The sequence below is a fragment of the Cydia pomonella genome, chromosome 10, assembly GCF_033807575.1.
Source record: "Cydia pomonella isolate Wapato2018A chromosome 10, ilCydPomo1, whole genome shotgun sequence".
NCBI lineage: Eukaryota > Metazoa > Arthropoda > Insecta > Lepidoptera > Tortricidae > Cydia > Cydia pomonella.
This window is the reverse complement of record NC_084712.1, coordinates 20,477,976-20,496,444: the sequence shown is the minus strand read 5'-3', so window position 1 is coordinate 20,496,444 and position 18,469 is coordinate 20,477,976. Positions and strand designations below refer to the sequence as shown.

Sequence of the window (18,469 nt, the reverse complement as noted above, 5' to 3'; positions counted from 1 at the left end):
ATCTTGTCGAGTCTCGTTACTCCGCACATCCACCGAAGCATCTTCATTTCGGTGACTTGGACAGACCGGACATGGCTCTGCGTCATGGGCCATGTTTCACTCCCATAGGTTAGAACCGGTCTTATTATGCTCTTATAGACAAGGCCCTTAAGCTTCACGGGCATCCTCCGATCACAGGTAACGCCAGTCACTTCCCGCCACTTCAGCCAGGCAGCGGCGATCCGGTGCTGCAAGTTCAACTCCAATGTTCCCGAGCTGTGCAACATGGTACCCAAATATCGGTATTCGTCAGTTCCCAAATATCGGTATTCGTCACACCGGGTGACTTTCTGTCTGATTTTGTAAATAAAATCTTATAATAAATAAATCGATTTCGTGAAAATCCATTTCCCGACTCTTCTTCTTTTCGTGTCGAGGTTCCTTTTTTTTATACGATGGAAGCCCAATAGGCAGCGGTGTTGACAGCCCTGGCTGTCGCGTCCCTCAGATCCAGCTCCGAGCAGTGATGCGGGCATGTGGGGCACGCCAGTAGATGTGCCATGGTTTGCGTTGCTGTGACGCAGGTACATTGAGTCGAGGAGCTACGGAGCAATCCCCATTTGGCCATATTTTGTTTGCAGCGACCAACTTGGGATATTTCCCGACAAAATGTGAAATCATTACATCAATGGAATCGGAACTCGTAGAACCGAAATAATTGGCAAAAAAAGTTTTCCAATTATGTATCATCCTGCTCAGTGGGTTTCTGATACGTACTTCATTCTGTATATTTTTATTAGCAGATAATGAGAAAGTATATGTAGCTAGCTGGGCCATCCTCATAGGATCACTCTGTCGGTCTGTACCTACATCAAAGCTCATCACCATCAGAGATTGTGCTAATTCAACTTATTTTGTATTTCTTGTTTTTGCTCTGGACGAAAACAAAAATATTACTTTACTCTGTATCTTTAGGTATTTAAATAAAAGTAAACAAAATCTACCCTCAAATGGCTCCTTAAGCCAGTTGAGGGTAGATGAAAACATTACATGATCAAATAATGTAGGTTAAAGTCTGGTCGTTCAGTGACAGATACAGGCGGTTTTCTATTTGGTTGGTTAAACAATAAATGTTATAACTACCCGGAAATGTATAAATTGTTTGTTTACTTTTATTTGAATATCTAAAAATACAGAGTTATAGAATGCAGTCAAGATCCTTATCATAGATAAGCAAGAGGTTGATTAAGCTTAGATTAAATTTTAAAGTGAAAAAATTACTGTTTTGGGTGAGACTTGAACTCACGGCCTCTGGATAGCATCGGCTTAATAGCATCGTTCGAAGATGCGTCTGCTTGTAAAAAATTTAGTATGCCAAAGAGAATTTGAAATAGAGGTGAATTGTCAAAGAAAATTCGTTCGTTGCCACAGTAAATTTATTGCCATCTTTCGACACATGATTAAAACTTTTAGAACACCATTTGATTTTGATCCATTTGTATTTTTCACTGATATGTGTTAATTTCGTTAAGTATCAAAAAGTGGCGCCATCTAATAGATCAAAGGCAAAGGTATGGCAGCATCGTTTCGAGTGATGATGGAGCCACTTTTTGATAGAGGTGGCTCAGCCTATTTCAAATTCTCTTTGGTATGGGTAGCATATACTAACTGCTGAATTTCCAATATGACTTGGAACTCCGGGAGCCGTTTCAGAAGTGTAATGCTCATATGGTAGATGTCGACCTAAACCCACATAGACCCATATGGTGGAAAGATTAGCTGGCTATGATATGAGGTCTTGGTGGCTCAGTTGGCAGAGCGCTGGAGCGTGAGTTCAAGTTTAACCTAAGGCAGTAATTTTTCCACTTTTTAAATTATTTTAATCTTAATATAGCATCGTTCGCGTTTATGCTTGTTAAGGCTTGATTTCCTCCTACGCTGACGTCGGTCGCTGACTTCGGTCGCGCGTACCATCGTTCGCGTATGACATTTAAAAGTTCCCGCAGTGCGAAACCGTTCGCTGTGCGGAACAGTATCAGCCATAGTTGCCCGGTGAAACCCTTTTCTAATCGCCTGTGCCACGTACACGTGCGTACAGCGCAGCGGTCAGCTTCGCACTGAGCGCGCAATAGTGATCTATAACGCGTCAGCGCACCGACGTACGCGGCGCTGACGAGCGAGACCGACGCGCGCCATCAGCGCCGCGTAGCAATAAATCTGCCGCGGACGTCGGCGTTGCAGTGCGGCCGCCCATTGATATTGTGGTTCGTACGCGCGACCGACGTCAGCGACCGACGTCAGCGTAGGAGGAAATCAAGCCTTAGAATTAATTTAAGAGCTTAATTTATGTAACACAAGTATGATGAGGTAAGCTTCATTCTTTGATGTATGTATTTGTGTTTGTAAAGCCGTTGTACTAAAGGGAAGGGGAATCCTCATAACGTCATTCACTTGTCTGTCCGTCCAAACATCAAAGTATGTTAGTAGGTAAGTTAATTTTGTATTACACATCTGCTAATTATTATACTTACCTAAAGGAATAGGCTTTTATCGCTGTCTGCACTTTTCTTTCCACAGGCAACTAATACTCGTTGAGACAATTGTAAGAACCGCAAACACAATTAGGTTGAGTTGTTTTATCACAGTTCTTATGGCCAACTCCTGTCTCCAACATCAGATCAGCCCGATGGTACCATAATATTGCACTGTCACCCGATTTACATATGCATGCAAATTTTCAGCTTCATTGGAAGTCGGGAAGTGGGTCAAATTTAACTTGCAAGATTTGATCCGTACAAACATAGGTATAGTTACATAGGTATAGTCAACAGATCAAATTTGTGACCCATTTCGTACCTTCGCTCATGTAAGCCGCTGGCTGCTGCGTAGCCAACGAAACGCTAATGTCTCTGGCGCACTAATATGGAAGAGAGCGAGATTACCGTTTCGTGCTACGGCGCAAACGATTGGCATCTTGGCTGGGCACCCTGAAATTCATTATGTATCTACTGCCAAGCGTCATAGAGATGATAATAGTTCAACATGAAGTACCGTTATGAACCTTTCTTCCGGTTTGTGTTTATTAATAAGGATCATCAAATATCTTAACTTGAAAACTAAACTACTACTAGACTAATCTGTGCTCTCTGTGTATAATATACAGGATGTATTCGTTAAGTATAGCCAGGCGATAATTCTGTAAATATAACAGATATCTGAAAACTTCAAATTGATATCGATAGTGCGTTACCCAATGAGTAAAATTACATTAATAACTTTTTTTTAATAAAAGTAGAAATATCCCAAACATTAACTTCAAACCCTCCCATACATTTAGTACTTCTTCTTTGCGTTGTCCCTGCATTTTGCCACGGCTCATGGGAGCATGGGGTCCGCTTGACAACTAATCCCAAGATTTGGCGTAGGCAAGTTTTTACGAAAGCGACTGCCATCTGACCTTCCAACCCAGAGGGTAAACTAGGCCTTGTTGGGATTAGTCCTGTTTCCTCACGATGTTTTCCTTCGCCGAAACGCGACTGGTAAATATCAAATGATATGTATGTATGTATGTAAACATTTTATTGTAGATAATATTGTAATACTAATTTAATGTAATTTATTATTTACAGTACATATGGTACTACTTTCCCGCACGCGTACGGGAATGAGCACTTTCCGTGCATATGTCGAAACTTTAAACAGCCATATGTACTGTAAAACGTTGTACGATACACGTGCTAATAGGTAATTTGCAACTCGTGTCGATTTAAAACACTCCCTTCGGTCGTGTTTTATTTAATCACCATTCGTTGCGCATTTCCTATTTTCAGCACTTGTATCGTAAATAACAAATAAAATACATGTTAGATTTATTATTTCATAAACGGTAGTTTTATTATTTTGTCACAGTTTATTCGTGCAAATAATGAAAATCGTGAAATTATGACGACCAGTTTGGCCTAGTGGGTAGTGACCCTGCCTACGAAGCTGATGGTCCCGGGTTCAAATCCTGGTAAGGGCATATATTCGTGTGATGAGCATGGATATTTGTTCCTGAGTCATGGGTGTTTTCTATGTATTTAAGTATTTATAAATATTTATATATCATATATATCGTTGTCTAAGTACCCTCAACACAAGCCTTATTGAGCTTACTGTGGGACTTGTCAATTTGTGTAATAATGTCATATAATATTTATTTATTATTATTTATTTATTTATAATGAATTTCATGCAGCTTTGTCTCTTACGACATCGACGTTCTTTGAGGGGTGAGTCGTCGTACTAAATGTGCATGCATTTAAACTTAATATTACTACTTTTATTCAATAGAAGTTATTCATGTAACTCACTGGATAACGCACTTTCGATATCAATTTGAAGTTTTCTGATATCAGTTACATTTACGGAATTATCGCCTGGCTACACTTAACGATTACACTCTGTATACCTACTTCCGATTATTGGGGGCAAAATTAAATGACAAGTAGTGAGTTCGATATCTATAAATTAAACTCGTTCGTTTTTTTTGTTTTATCTATTTTATCATATACAATCATTTTATAATTGCGGGATAATTGGAATTTATTTCGGAAAAGGATTGATAATTGTATTTAACGATGTAAGAATTCCCTAGCCGTCATTAAATTTTGTCTTTAAAAAAAGCTATATAACTTTGGAATAGCCTTATAACTTTGACAGATGATAATTAGAAAAAAAAAGAAATAGCCATATAACTTTGACAAATGATAATCATATATCCATATGACTTTGACAAATGTCGAATAGAGGCAGTCTGTACCAGCAGGATACGAGTACTAATTGTGACTCGCAAACTGGATATTCACCGCATCGTTCTTTAATTTGCATCGATTTTACATAAATTTACCACCAACGGGGGCCGGCGATAGATTGTAAATATCAGCAGATTTGTACACGATACACAGATCACTTCCGCACTAGATGGAGCATAATCGGTGGTATGCAAATTGCGGAAATTCTGGGAAATATCAGGAGAATTTATTACGAAACGAAACTTTCAACTTCTGCACAGAATTCGGATATAATAACGCCTCGGTCACGAGCGTGCACGCTCGACGGTGATTTTGATTGGATAAGGGTAAAAGAGGAGTGGTCAGCGTCAGCGTCAGGGCGGTTTCAGACTACAGCGTTTTATAGAAGCGTATCTAAACGGACGCGCATATAAGCTCATATAGACCAAATGTAGGGAAAACTTACGTGCGCGCAAGCTCGTAAAAACCAAATGTAGGGAATTGTAACGCGCGTGTAAGCTCGTACCGCTAAAACGACCCTATACGCGCAGTAAAATAGGCTAGTTTGACACCGCCGGGCAGACCATTCGCGTCTATACCTGCTAAGCAGAAGCCCGCACCCAAGGAAGGGTGCTGTCGAATGAAACCCACACACACACCAAGCTTACCTACTTCTGCGAAGTTCTTTCTAATGTTAAAAAATAGATGTATAATATGTGGTGTCTCGCAGTCTTCACCCCTCAACACTTCTGTGCGTAGTCTGCGGGAGAAAGTCCGTGGACCGGGATCACTGATGAAATCGCTGACAAATTTATGTTCTTTTTATTGGAAATACGTGTGTTGTTTTTACGTATAAATATGACTTTATTATAGGCGCTTCACCAAGGCGGTTGGTACGAGGTTATTATATTCAGCTACGGATTGGTTGAAGGCTTGGCTGCATGAAGCCGATTTGTATTTTGGATTGTCAAAGAAAATTTTGTAGCCACAGTAAATTTACTGTCGTCTTTCGACAAATTATTAAAACCTTTAGAACGCCATTTGACTTTGATCCTTATTCTTTCGGTGATAGGTGTTAAATTTGTCAAATAACAAAAAGTGGCGCCATCTTATCGGACATCGGCTAAAGGTTGTGGCGCCATCGCTCGAAACGATGCCTGCCTTTGGCCTTTGATCTGATTAGATGGCGCCACTTTTTTATATGTAACAAATTTAACACATATCACTGAAAGAATAAGGATCAAAGTCAAATGGCGTTCTAAAAGTTTTAATCATTGTCGAAAGATGGCAGTAAATTTTTACTGTGGCTACAAAGTTTTCTTTGACAATCCACCTCTATTTCAAATTATCTTTGGTATTAGGTTAAATAGAAACGTAGCATACATACTCGTATAAAATACAATATAATTTGACATTTTGAACGCCAAGAACACCTAAAGTCGTCGTTACTTGTCGTGCCCACAGCGCCAAGGACAACTATAGGTCTTATGGCGGACGCTGTCAAAGTAAACTTCACACTACCTCTAGTAAGGTTTACATTATTTCCCTTGCGGCCGGGAGCTTGGCGTTTGAGAGATGTTTGTGTTTAACGACATAAATCGTTCAAAAGGTTAACATCGATGGACCTTATGTCTTTTGTAATAAGATCCATTTATGCACGATAGACAGTTAAATGTGGGCGATGGTAGTATGGTACTAGGAAAGGAAATAACTGCGCGAGTTCTATTTATCACACTGGATGCGATTCGCATGTCGCTCCGATGTGCGAGCGGGATGTCGCTATATTACGCGCAAAGTGTTTTCTCGCTCAAACATCGGAGCGACAAGCGAGTGTGTTAAGCGCCATAGATAAGTCGTAGTCGTCGTAGACTATTCCCCCATATTCATACTATAAGAGAAAAACTCCAGAAAATAACACACACTAATAAAATAATTTGTGTTCCTACTTATGTTTGCGGAGCTCTCATATATAATTACAAAGTCGAAATGTTTAATAACCTGTTGACTATGGATATGCAAACAAATAACTATGCTTATGTATTTGACACAAACCGGGATCTTACTTATGATATGTTCTGTAACTACTCAGGCAAAATTACTAAATATGGTATCAGGAGTGTATTTTTAAGACTGAAAGAATTTATATTCAAGGTTCATAGCCAATCAACTACCGTTAATGACTGCATTACACGCTCTCACTCTCCACAAGATTTTAATAACAGCAATAATTTTTTTCGATCATAATTCACTTTTAAAGCGTAAGAACAATAAGGGGCATAAAAAAATACTTCTTAGCTGTAAAACAAAAACACTTGGTCAGATATTTTACCAAAATGTACGGGGATTAAAATCTAGAAGAACAGAAATTAAAAATATTCTACAAACAATCAATACAAGCTGTCTAATAGCACTGACTGAGACCCGACTAGATGACAGTGTGTTCGACTCTGAAGTGTTCCCATCGGCATACAGTGTACTGCGCTGCGACCGAGCCGGGGGACGGGGCGGCGGCGTACTGCTCGCGGCGCGAACGCCCTATTCCGTCTCGCGACTCGATTGTAACCCGAGTAAAGATGATGAGATAGTTTGCGCGATGGTCACAAGGGGTCGCTCGCGATTTATTTGCTGTGTTGTCTACCTAGCACCAAAGGTGACTGATAACAAATATTACTCTATTTTTGGTTGTATTAGAAGGATGATTAATAATTCTAAATTGCCAGTAATTATATTAGGAGATTTTAATCTAAACTCTGCGAGTACTGCCGTAAAAAGTGAATTCGAAATATTTCTAGCTGAATGTAATTTGTTACAGAAAAATACTGTATTTAATGATCTTGGTAGAATGTTGGACTTGATATTGGTCAATGAGACTGTGGTTGGAGTATCGGTATCTGCATGTGAGGGTATAGTTTCTAAAGAAGTACACCATATTCCATTAGACATAAAGATCCACGTTAACACAAAACAAACTTCTTGTACCACTCAATACCAAATCCAGAGTGAAACTGTTTCACCACCACAAAGAAATTTTTGTAAAGCTAATTTCCCTCTATTGTATTCTGAAATAGCTAATAATGAGTGGGACGATACCTATTCTCATAATAATGTCAATGATGCAGTCTCTGCTTTTTATGGTGCGCTCAACGGAAATATTGGCAATACAGTGCCTTTTAAGGTACGTAGAATACAAAAAACCCGATACCCGATATGGTTCTCCCCGGAGACTATTAAGATGAATACGCTAAAAAATCATTATCACAAATTATATAAACAAAGTAACAATCTAATTAACGATCTGAATTATAGCTTATTTACATACTACAGACGGCAAACAAAAATACTATCAGAACGAGATTTTAAGATATATAATAAACGCATGCAAATGAACATAAAGCAAGACGTTACAGCATTTTGGTCCTATGTTAAAAGCAACCGGGTAAATAACGAACAAGCCATTTTTGGCGATTTAACTTCAGTACAAATTGCCGAACAATTTTCAAAGTATTTTAGTAGTGTATTTCTACCTGATTCTCCCATATTAGATGTTCATACTGCAAGTCAACATTGGGATACATCCCATCACCTCGTTTCAATTGACCACATTAATGAAAATGATATACGTACAGCTATAAAGCGACTGGCTCCCAAGAGCACACAAGACCCAGACTCTATTCCACAGTATCTTGTGCGTGACTGCTGCGAAGCTTTTGTGAAACCATTATTATTTATTTTTAATTTAGCCATCAAAACACACACCTATCCATCTGTCTGGAAAATCTCGAAAGTTCTCCCAATTCACAAAAGTGGCTCAAAATCGGATTTTAAAAACTATCGGCCAATTGCCGTTCTTTCTGTGTTTGGTAAAGTATTTGAAAGTGTTCTTTATCAAAAAATTTATCAACAATTAAGAGGATGGTTTACTGACTCCCAGCATGGTTTTATTCACAACAGATCTACTACTTCTAATCTCCTCAATATTGTAACGTACACAGCCCACTATTTGGACGACAGAAAACAAGTCGACGTAATATACTTAGATTTTCGCAAGGCTTTTGACAGGATTGATTGTGATGTCTTATTGCAAAAAATGGCCAAGTCAGGTTTTTCAGAAATACTGTTACAGTTCTTCGCCAACTATCTCTCAGAACGCAAACAATATGTCGTATACAACGCAGCCAAATCCGAAACATACTCAGTCTCCTCTGGTATAGGTCAAGGAAGCAGTCTTGGGCCACTTTTATTTTTAATAACTATAAATGATCTCCCGGATTGTATTAAGCATTCGTTAATTCTGATGTTTGCTGATGATGTCAAGCTTGCTTTGCCTATACACGACCAATCTGACATCATCAAGCTCCAAACAGATATTGATAACGTTTACCAATGGGGTGTACGTAATAGTTTACATTTAAATACAAATAAATGTGCAGCCATGACCTACTCAAAGACGTCACACACTACGTATCGTTCTTATACATTGAATGGTGAAACCCTGCAAAGTGTTAAATGTATGCGTGATCTTGGCACATTTTTTGATTCTGAAATATCGTTTGGTCAACATATACTTCAAATTTGCAATAGATCGAGAAAATCGCTTGGCTTTGTTGTTCGTCAGTCAAAACACTTTAACATTCATCATGTCATTACGTTATTATATAATGCATTTGTACATAGCCTTCTGGATACTAACTGCATTGTATGGAACCCGCACGAAAAAAAGTATATTCTTCTTCTTGAAAAAAATCAAAAATCATTTATCAGGTATCTCTACTGGAAAACACATGGGTACTATCCCTACATGTATCCCACGCCGTTTCTATTAGGAATGGTCTCATATCAAAGCCTTGAAGTACGTAGGCAGCTCACAACGGTAAAATACTTTTTTAGGTTAATACGTGGATTAATATTTAATCCATTGCTACTGCAATATGTGCATTTTAAGGTACCTTCACCATTTGTTAGAGCTACTCTCCGGCCACGAATTACACCTCTGTTCGTAATTCCCAATACCAGCACAATGACATTAGTCAGTAGTCCTCTATATGTTGCACTCAACCATATTAATAATATTGTTTTCCATAATCCTACTCTTGACATATTCTCACAGACAGAACCGAGATTCCTAGCCACAGCAGCCCGCTACTTAGAGTCGATATCTACACCCACAACTATTAATATTAATTAAATCTAGTGATAAGCTTAGTCTAATTAGTTTTAAGTATGTATGTAACCCATAACTTGCATGTCTGGTTTAACTGTAAATGTAAGTTGGTGAATAAATAAAATAAAATAAAATAAATAACCTTGGAGGATTTATCAAACGGAGTCGTCTTTAAGAGCTTACCCTAATTGGACCCGGGTATGTCCTTAAACTACGTCCACAAGAGCCCAACTGGGGAAGTACCTCCACCTTACAGAAAATCGCAGCCAAATAACACTAGACCCTACTCATAGTGTTGTGTTCCTGCCGGTGAGTAAGGTTGCCAAAGCTCAACGAGGGTGGGAGGGGGTTAGGGTCGGCAACGCGCATGTAAACTCCTCTGGAGTTGCAGGCGTACATAGGCTACGGATACTGCTTACCATCAATCAATCATCAATCAAAATATTCTTTATTCAAATAGGCCTAGCAACAAGCACTTTTAAATCGTCAAATTTTACAAATATCATCTTAATCTAAATATCAGAGCAATTTATTGATGCAGTTATTATTGTTCTAAAAAAAACATTGAACTATTATAGATATGGTAAACTTAATAATAAGAATTTCATAAAAAGATCGTCATACATCAAAATTGTATAAAAATACTAGTCTAGAACCTTTCTAGAATAAAATCTAAATGTCAAAAAATACGGTATATATATACATTGAATTAATTTCATCATTTCAATTCATTAATAACATAACAATAAATAATTCATTCTTTACAATCACACTTAATCCCACGGTGTTTCATCATTCATGTAGTCTTGTGTGCTATAATAGGCTTTAGAGATAAGCTTACGTTTTACATAATTTTTAAATTTACTAACAGACAATTCAGTTATAATATTAGGAAGTTTATTGTAAAATCTTACACAATTACCCATGAATGATTTCTTAATTTTATGGAGCCTAGTGAAGGGCACTGCGAGCTTATGCTTATTTCTAGTATTAATATTATGTATTTCACAGTTTTTCTTAAAACTGGCAATGTTTTTATGTACATACAGAATATTCTCATAAATATATTGACAGTGTACTGTCATTATGTTAATGTCCTTAAACTTATCTCTAAGTGTGTCTCTATGGTACATTTTATATATTGCACGAATAGCCCTCTTCTGCAGAACAAAAATGGTATTTATCTCTGAAGCACTACCCCATAGTAAAATACCATATGACATAATGCTATGAAAGTAACTAAAGTAAACTAATCGAGCTGTTTTCACGTCTGTTAACTGACGGATCTTGCTCACTGCAAAAGCTGCAGAACTCAGTCTATTCGAGAGATTAGCAATATGGGGACCCCATTGTAGTTTAGAATCTAAAGTTATACCAAGAAAAACTGTGCTATCTACTAGTTCCAATTCCTCATCCTTGACAATGACACCTGTTTGCTCATTCCTTATGTGACTTGTAACAAACTTAATGCACTTAGTCTTTTTCTCATTTAACAATAAATTATTAACATTAAACCAATTTACTACTTTAGAAATAGCATTGTTTACATCACTGCAAGCTTGTTGCTGTCGTTTGACTTTGAAAATAAGTGAAGTATCGTCTGCAAACAATACTATGTCATGGTGGGTCTTTACTAGGTAAGGCAGGTCATTAATGTAGATAAGGAACAGGAACGGCCCCAATATTGATCCCTGCGGTACACCCATAGAGACCAATGACCCCGGTGATCGCTGTCCACTCACATCAACCCTTTGTATTCTACCGTGTAAGTAAGACTTTATTAAATTCAGTGCCGAGCCTCTTACTCCATAATAGTGCAGTTTCCTGATCAATGTTTCATGACAGACGCAATCGAAGGCCTTAGATAAGTCACAGAAGATACCTAAAGCATCCTGTGACTCCTCCCAGGCATCGAAGATCTGTTTAATTAGCTCAACACCAGCGTCGGTTGTTGAGCGACCCCGTGTAAAACCAAATTGTTTGTTGTGCATTAGATTATTAATGTTAAAATGTTTCAATAACTGACTCAAAACTATTTTTTCAAAAATTTTGCTGAATGTTGGTAACACTGATATCGGTCTAAAGTTAGTGGGGTCGGATGTGCTACCTGATTTAAATAAAGGAGTGACTTTACTATGTTTCATTAGATCAGGAAACTCACCGCAGTCAACACTGTTATTAAATATAACTACCAGGTCAGGCGCTACAACTTCTATTAAGGATTTGACAGTATGAACGGAGACTCCCCAAAGGTCACTAGTTTTTTTTACATTAATTGATTTAAACGCCTTTAATATATCTGAGGCACTCACATGTTCAAAATTAAGGTTTCTAGTACATTCTGGGACATTCTCTTCTAACAGTGTAATCACATCAGGCAGGCCGTATGCTTGTTTGCCACCGACGTAGTATAAAAAAAAAACCCTCTATCGAAAACCTCGGTCAATGGTCATAGGTTTTGTATGGACTGATATTTATCTGACATGGCTCATACATTTAACGTGCCGGTCTCCCGTAAAAATTGACAGACTGTTTTGTACAGAAAATTACAGACAAGGCGTCTCTAGTTGTAAAATCCTCCAAGGAAAAAACTGATGTAGTTAAAAAAAATACTTTATAATAATTATAATTTACAAATGTTTTATTTTATGAAGAATAAAATATAAGTAGACAGGACAATTTTTTAGATAAAAAATAACAAGCTTGCAAACCTCACTTTATATTAATTATAATATTCAACGTCTTTTAACACTCCACAAATACGATCAAGAATGACTGTAGTATTTTATGACCTGTAACACACATTTAAAAATAAAATTAGTAGGACGTTTAAAAATAAATCAACCATTTCTTGTCATGTCATGTCATGTCATGTCATGTCATGTCGATTCAATGGAACTCACGTCACGTCACGTCACGTCACGTCACGTCACGTCACGTCATGTCATGTCATGTCGTCATGTCATGTCATGTAATGTCATATCATATCATTTATTTAATTGAAATCATGATCATTTGTTTAGTAAATATACCTTGGAGTTGCCTATTTGAAGAGTTTCCTTGATTTCTTGTCAGGGTGCGTAGCCAACTTGCCAATCGCATACGCTGCGGTAGCGAACGAAACGCAACTGTCTCTGTCGCACTAATATAGAAGCACGTGATAGAGAGAGATGACTACGCTACACTACGGAGCGTTATATCCCAGTCACCCAGGTTAAAACCGGGGCTTAGCTCCTTAGCCTCATAAATTCGCCCCTGATCTAAAAGCCTAGTCAAGATATCAATCGTATGCAGGGAACGAAACCAAAAACTAAGATAACTACGTAAATAACGCATGGAAATATTAGCGTTTCGTTTCGTTTTTCGAGGCTAAGGAGCTAAGCCCCAGTTTTAAAGAAATTATTATTTTTTTGTTTCCAATCCAACCCAACCCGCCCTATCATCATATAAACCTATCTCATAGGTATAGGGACCGTGCGCGTTGGAGGGTCTGCCATCTTGTGGCCTGAATGGGAACCATAAACATGTACATTTACACGTCACGTAATTTCTTGTGCATAGTAGGTTCTGCCATCTCTTGGGCTACATCGGAACAATAAACATCACATTTACGCCTCGCGCCAAAAATCTGGCGGCTCCTGTGCTGCCTCCTACAGTTCATGCACGCTCCCTATAAAGAAAAAGTTCTAGGTCTAGAAATAAGACGTAATATAAACTTACACAAGTATCGTGCCACGGATTTGCCTCTTTGGTTTAGTGTCGGCGTGATGACGTCAAGTTTATGCAGAAACAGCTGTATGTTCCTTGTAATAACTGTATACCACCACGAGAAACCAAATGTCGACAACTGAAAAATAAAACAGCTTTAAATTTAAACAAACTTTACATAAACCTTTACCAGGCTGACAGTTCAAAAATGACAATCGAATGTCAGTCTTACTCATCGAAAATAGAACACATGTTTGAAGAGCCGCATGTGGGAAATATATATCCCTTAGGGCTGATTTAGACGGCACGCGAACTGGCAGGCGATTTTAATTACATTGCGGACTATTGAGCTTACAACCAATTCGGCGACCGATCAAATACCGCAATGTAATAAAACTCGCATGCGAGTTCTCGCACCGTCTAAATGAGCTAATAGCCTGGTAAAGGGTTAAGAGGGAAGAATCGTTTTTTGAATCTAACGTTGTATCGGTAATTTTTCTATGAAATTCGATTTCGGGAGAAAACGGTTTTCACTAACTATGTAAATCTTAACAAATCACTTTGATTTTGATGTCGATCGCTTCACCATAATATATTCTAGGTTTATAGGTTTCCCTTTTTTGAAAAAAAAAATATTTTTTTTGTTTTGCAAATGTTGAATAAAAGGAAAACCTATAAACCTAGTTTTTCATTGTGTCAATAACATACTAAAAAATCATGGATAATATAAAATATTTAGAAGTGGAAAAACTCTTTATATATGTACGGTCATGTCTGAAAATATCTATACGGACAAAGTGCCTAAAAATTTATACACTACCGTAATATATGGCCATAAAGTCGTGTATACATACTTTTGGCACTTCGATCGTGTCGATGTTTTCAGACGTGACTGTACGACCACGTGGTATACTTTCCTAAGTACTAACTCCAAAGCAAGCTCAGCATACAGGCCAATTCGAACGTCCAATGACATCAAAGTGATATTTAAGTCATGATTTAGTTATCATACATTTCGCTCCTACTTCTCCTTACATGTATTGGCGCGGGCGAGAAGCACGATCACTAAATGATTCAAATATCATTTTGATATCAGTGTAGGTACATTCGAATTGGTCTGTGTAGTATTCAGCGTGCTATTATAATATATGTATGTACTTACCTAGTTTTAATGGTAAAAGTTATTGTAGGTATTTATGTGTCGCCTTCCTTGCGTTGTCCCGGCATTTTTGCCATGGCTCATGGGAGCCTGGGGTCCGCTTGACAACTAATCTCCAGAATTGGCCTAGGCACTAGTTTTTACGAAAGCGACTGCCATCTGACCTTCCAATCCAGAGGGTAAACTAGGCCTTATTGGAACTAGACCGGTTTCCTCATGATGTTTTCCTTCACCGAAAAGCGACTGGTAAAACTCACTGGTACGAACTGGGGTTTGAACCCGCGACTTCCGGATTGAAAGTCGCACGCTCTTACCGCTAGGCCACCAGCGCTTCTGGTATTTGTGTGTACTCGTCTCAAAAAACACACATTTCGATTATCCCCATTAGGTCTCAATTGGTTCGGATAATGCCGGTTCGTATAGTAGAACCACAGTTTTAGTCTTTTGAGTTATTGGCATACCTTATATACGTATGTATTAAAAATACGTTGTATATGTGTATGTATTAAAAATAAATACTTACTGATATAACAAACTCCAGAAGCCCAATTTAAATAACCTCCAGCAAATACTCCAAAAATAATAACCCCTATTATAACGACGATTACTTTTATAAGTAGAATTATCGCATATGCTTTTTTAGCCTTCACTCCGTTCTGTGAATAAAACGTAACATTCATTCAGGCACTGCTTGAATTAATAAATTCAGTACATAGCAATGTTTATCAAAATAGTTATGTTCTGCCAACAGCAGCACAGCTTGAACAATGCTCAAGGCTTGGGAAAACGTCCGTATATTTTTTAATAATAACCCTGTTTCGTACAACAGAAACTTTGTTATACCACTTATAAAACTCCCGTCATATTATAAACATAACCCTGTTCCGTACAACAGAGACTTCGTTATACCACTTATAAAACCCCCGTCATTTTATAAACATAACCCTGCTCCGACGACGGGCGTTTTATAAGGGGTATAAGGAAGTCTCTACTTCCTTATACCCCTTATAAAACGCCCGTCATTTTATAAACATAACCCTGTTCCGTATAACAGAGACTTCGTTATACCACTTATAAAACCCCCGTCATTTTATAAACATAACCCTGTTCCGTACAACAGAGACTTTGTTATAACACTTATAAAACGCCCGTCATTTTATAAACATACCCCTGTTCCGCACAACAGAGACTTCATTATGCCCCTTATAAAACCTTCATAATTTTGTAAACATAACCCTACTCCGTACAACAGAAACTTCGTTATACCCCTTGTAAAAGCCCCGTTATTTTATAAAAATAGCCCCGTTCCGTACAACTGAGACTTCTTTATGCCCCTTATAGAAGCCCCGTCATTTTATAGACATGACCCTGTTCCGTTCAACTAGAGATGGGTCGCGGTTAAATACCCAACTTACCCACCCGGTTATTTACCCAGTAAATACCCATGTACCCGGTATTTACCCGTATCTACCCAAATGGACGGGTAGATTCATTCCTAGTTGCACAATTGCACATGTCGATTTGATTTACATATGTATGCAAACCCGACTTACATATGTATGCAAATTTTCAGCTTCATCGGAAACCGGGAAGTTGGTTAATTTAACTTGCAAGATTTGACCCGTACGTAGATATGTACATTGCAAGTTAATAAAAAGCTTGTAAAAATACCTTAAATTAATCTTATTTAAACTCACAGACCAATTAACACATCAAATATAGAAGAAAAACGAAAAATACCCGCGTATTTACCCGCGCGTAGATAAATATCGGGTATATACCGGGTAAATACCCGCTCTCGGGTATATATTTACCTGGGTAGTTATCCATCTCTACGTACAACAGAGACTTTGTTATACCAATGTTAACGACTAGATATGCCCGAGACATCCCGTAGGCTGTGAACGAACATTTTCGACGCATAAATGGTCCTAAATTATGGTTATGTTTTCAAAATGCCGGGCGTTTTTCCGAGCCTTGTCAATTTTCGATTACTTTAATTGGCGATACTACTTATTGATAATATACAGGGTGACCTTAGCCATTGGACAAACCCTGAAATCCCACGTAGGGTTACTTCTCAGGAATGCTCTGACGTTAATATTTTTTTAATTAGAACAAAAGATAAAAAATAAAAATTTTCGAACAAAAGTTATTTGCAATAATCGACAACAAAAAGAAACACACTGTGTTAATCTTTGGCAGTATTTTTGATAATTTGTTCGAAATATTTGATAATGATGACATTTTTTCAAAAGTCAGAAGCTTTATTAGTGTCATAAATAAAAAAGATAATCAAAAAGTTCGAAGAAGGTTCCATACTATTCTTTTAGGATATTACCTCAGGAGCTACTAACACATACAGGCTGCTCCAAAGTAAAAAATGGTAATTTGTTAATTTCTTCGCAACCGCTACACCGGTTGTTATACTTTGTACACTGGTTCTAAATACCCTAATGCATATGTACAATTCGGCTTTGTCCAATGGCTAGGGACACACTGTATAAGTAATACTCGTAAATTGTATACCTTACGAATCCCGTAGTACAGGAACACAATGCTGCCTATTATGAATATAACATTAAATACGCACGTAACGGCAGTTATAACCAGAGCTGAAACAAACAAGGCAAAAACACTGTTAAGAAGAGTCTTAACACATCAACAGTCCCCATACAAAATGTTTTAATGTCCTTGTATGTCCATGCAAATTACTTCAATTACACATCCATGCTCGACAGATGGGTCACTAAGATACGACCGGCGGTGGCAGCATGGTTCCATTTTTATCACCTGTCACTATGCCCGACACTTTCGCGCTTACATAAATAAATAAATAAATAATAAATAAATATTATAGGACATTATTACACAAATTGACTAAGTCCCACAGTAAGCTCAATAAGGCTTGTGTTGAGGGTACTTAGACAACGATATATATAATATATAAATATTTATAAATACTTAAATACATAGAAAACACCCATGACTCAGGAACAAATATCCATGCTCGTCACACGAATAAATGCCCTTACCAGGATTTGAACCCGGGACCATCAGCTTCGTAGGCAGGGTCACCCACTAGGCCAAACCGGTCGTCAATACTTTAAGAACGTGATAGGCATGGTGACAAATGATAAAGAGCCGACCATCTTAGCCCTACAGATATATACGAACTCGGATTAGTACATATAGTTAAACTCGCAGTCTACATGTAATTAACGTGTAAACCGGCCCAACCATGAAGACCACATTTCCCTCTCTACACTTATCTGTATTGACTGTAGTGTAAAATTTGTTTTTTGTCAACAATTTCATTTTTAATACAAGCTGCAAAGAGAATTTGAATTAGAGGTGGATTTCCAAAGAAAACTTAGTAGCCACAGTAAATTTGACTTTGATCCTTATTCTTCACTGATAATTATGTGTTTGAAATTAGTTAAATATCAAAAAAATGGCGCCATCTAATAGAGCATAGGCCAAAGGTGTGGCGGCATCGTTTCGAGCGATGGCGCCATAACCTTTGGGCTAATATGCTCGCGTTCTAAAAGTTTTAATCACGTATCGAAAGATGGCAGCAAATTTACAGTGGCTACAAAGTTTTCTTTGACAATCCACCTCTATTTCAAATTCTCCTTGCAAGCTACCTATTTTTTATTAAAATACCTTTATAAGAAAATCATTTTGTAT

The 18,469-nt window shown here is 37.8% G+C and overlaps 1 long non-coding RNA gene across 1 annotated transcript; it reads right to left on the bottom strand.

Annotated features, from left to right (window-relative positions):
* Positions 1-12,539: 12,539 nt before the first annotated feature.
* LOC133522385 (uncharacterized) lies at positions 12,540-18,165 on the bottom strand. The gene is made up of 4 exons (XR_009800051.1): positions 17,309-18,165; positions 15,303-15,435; positions 13,633-13,759; positions 12,540-12,704 (listed from the first exon to the last, which is right to left on the bottom strand). It is a non-coding gene; the product is annotated as an uncharacterized LOC133522385 (long non-coding RNA).
* Between the last annotated feature and the right edge of the window lie 304 nt (positions 18,166-18,469).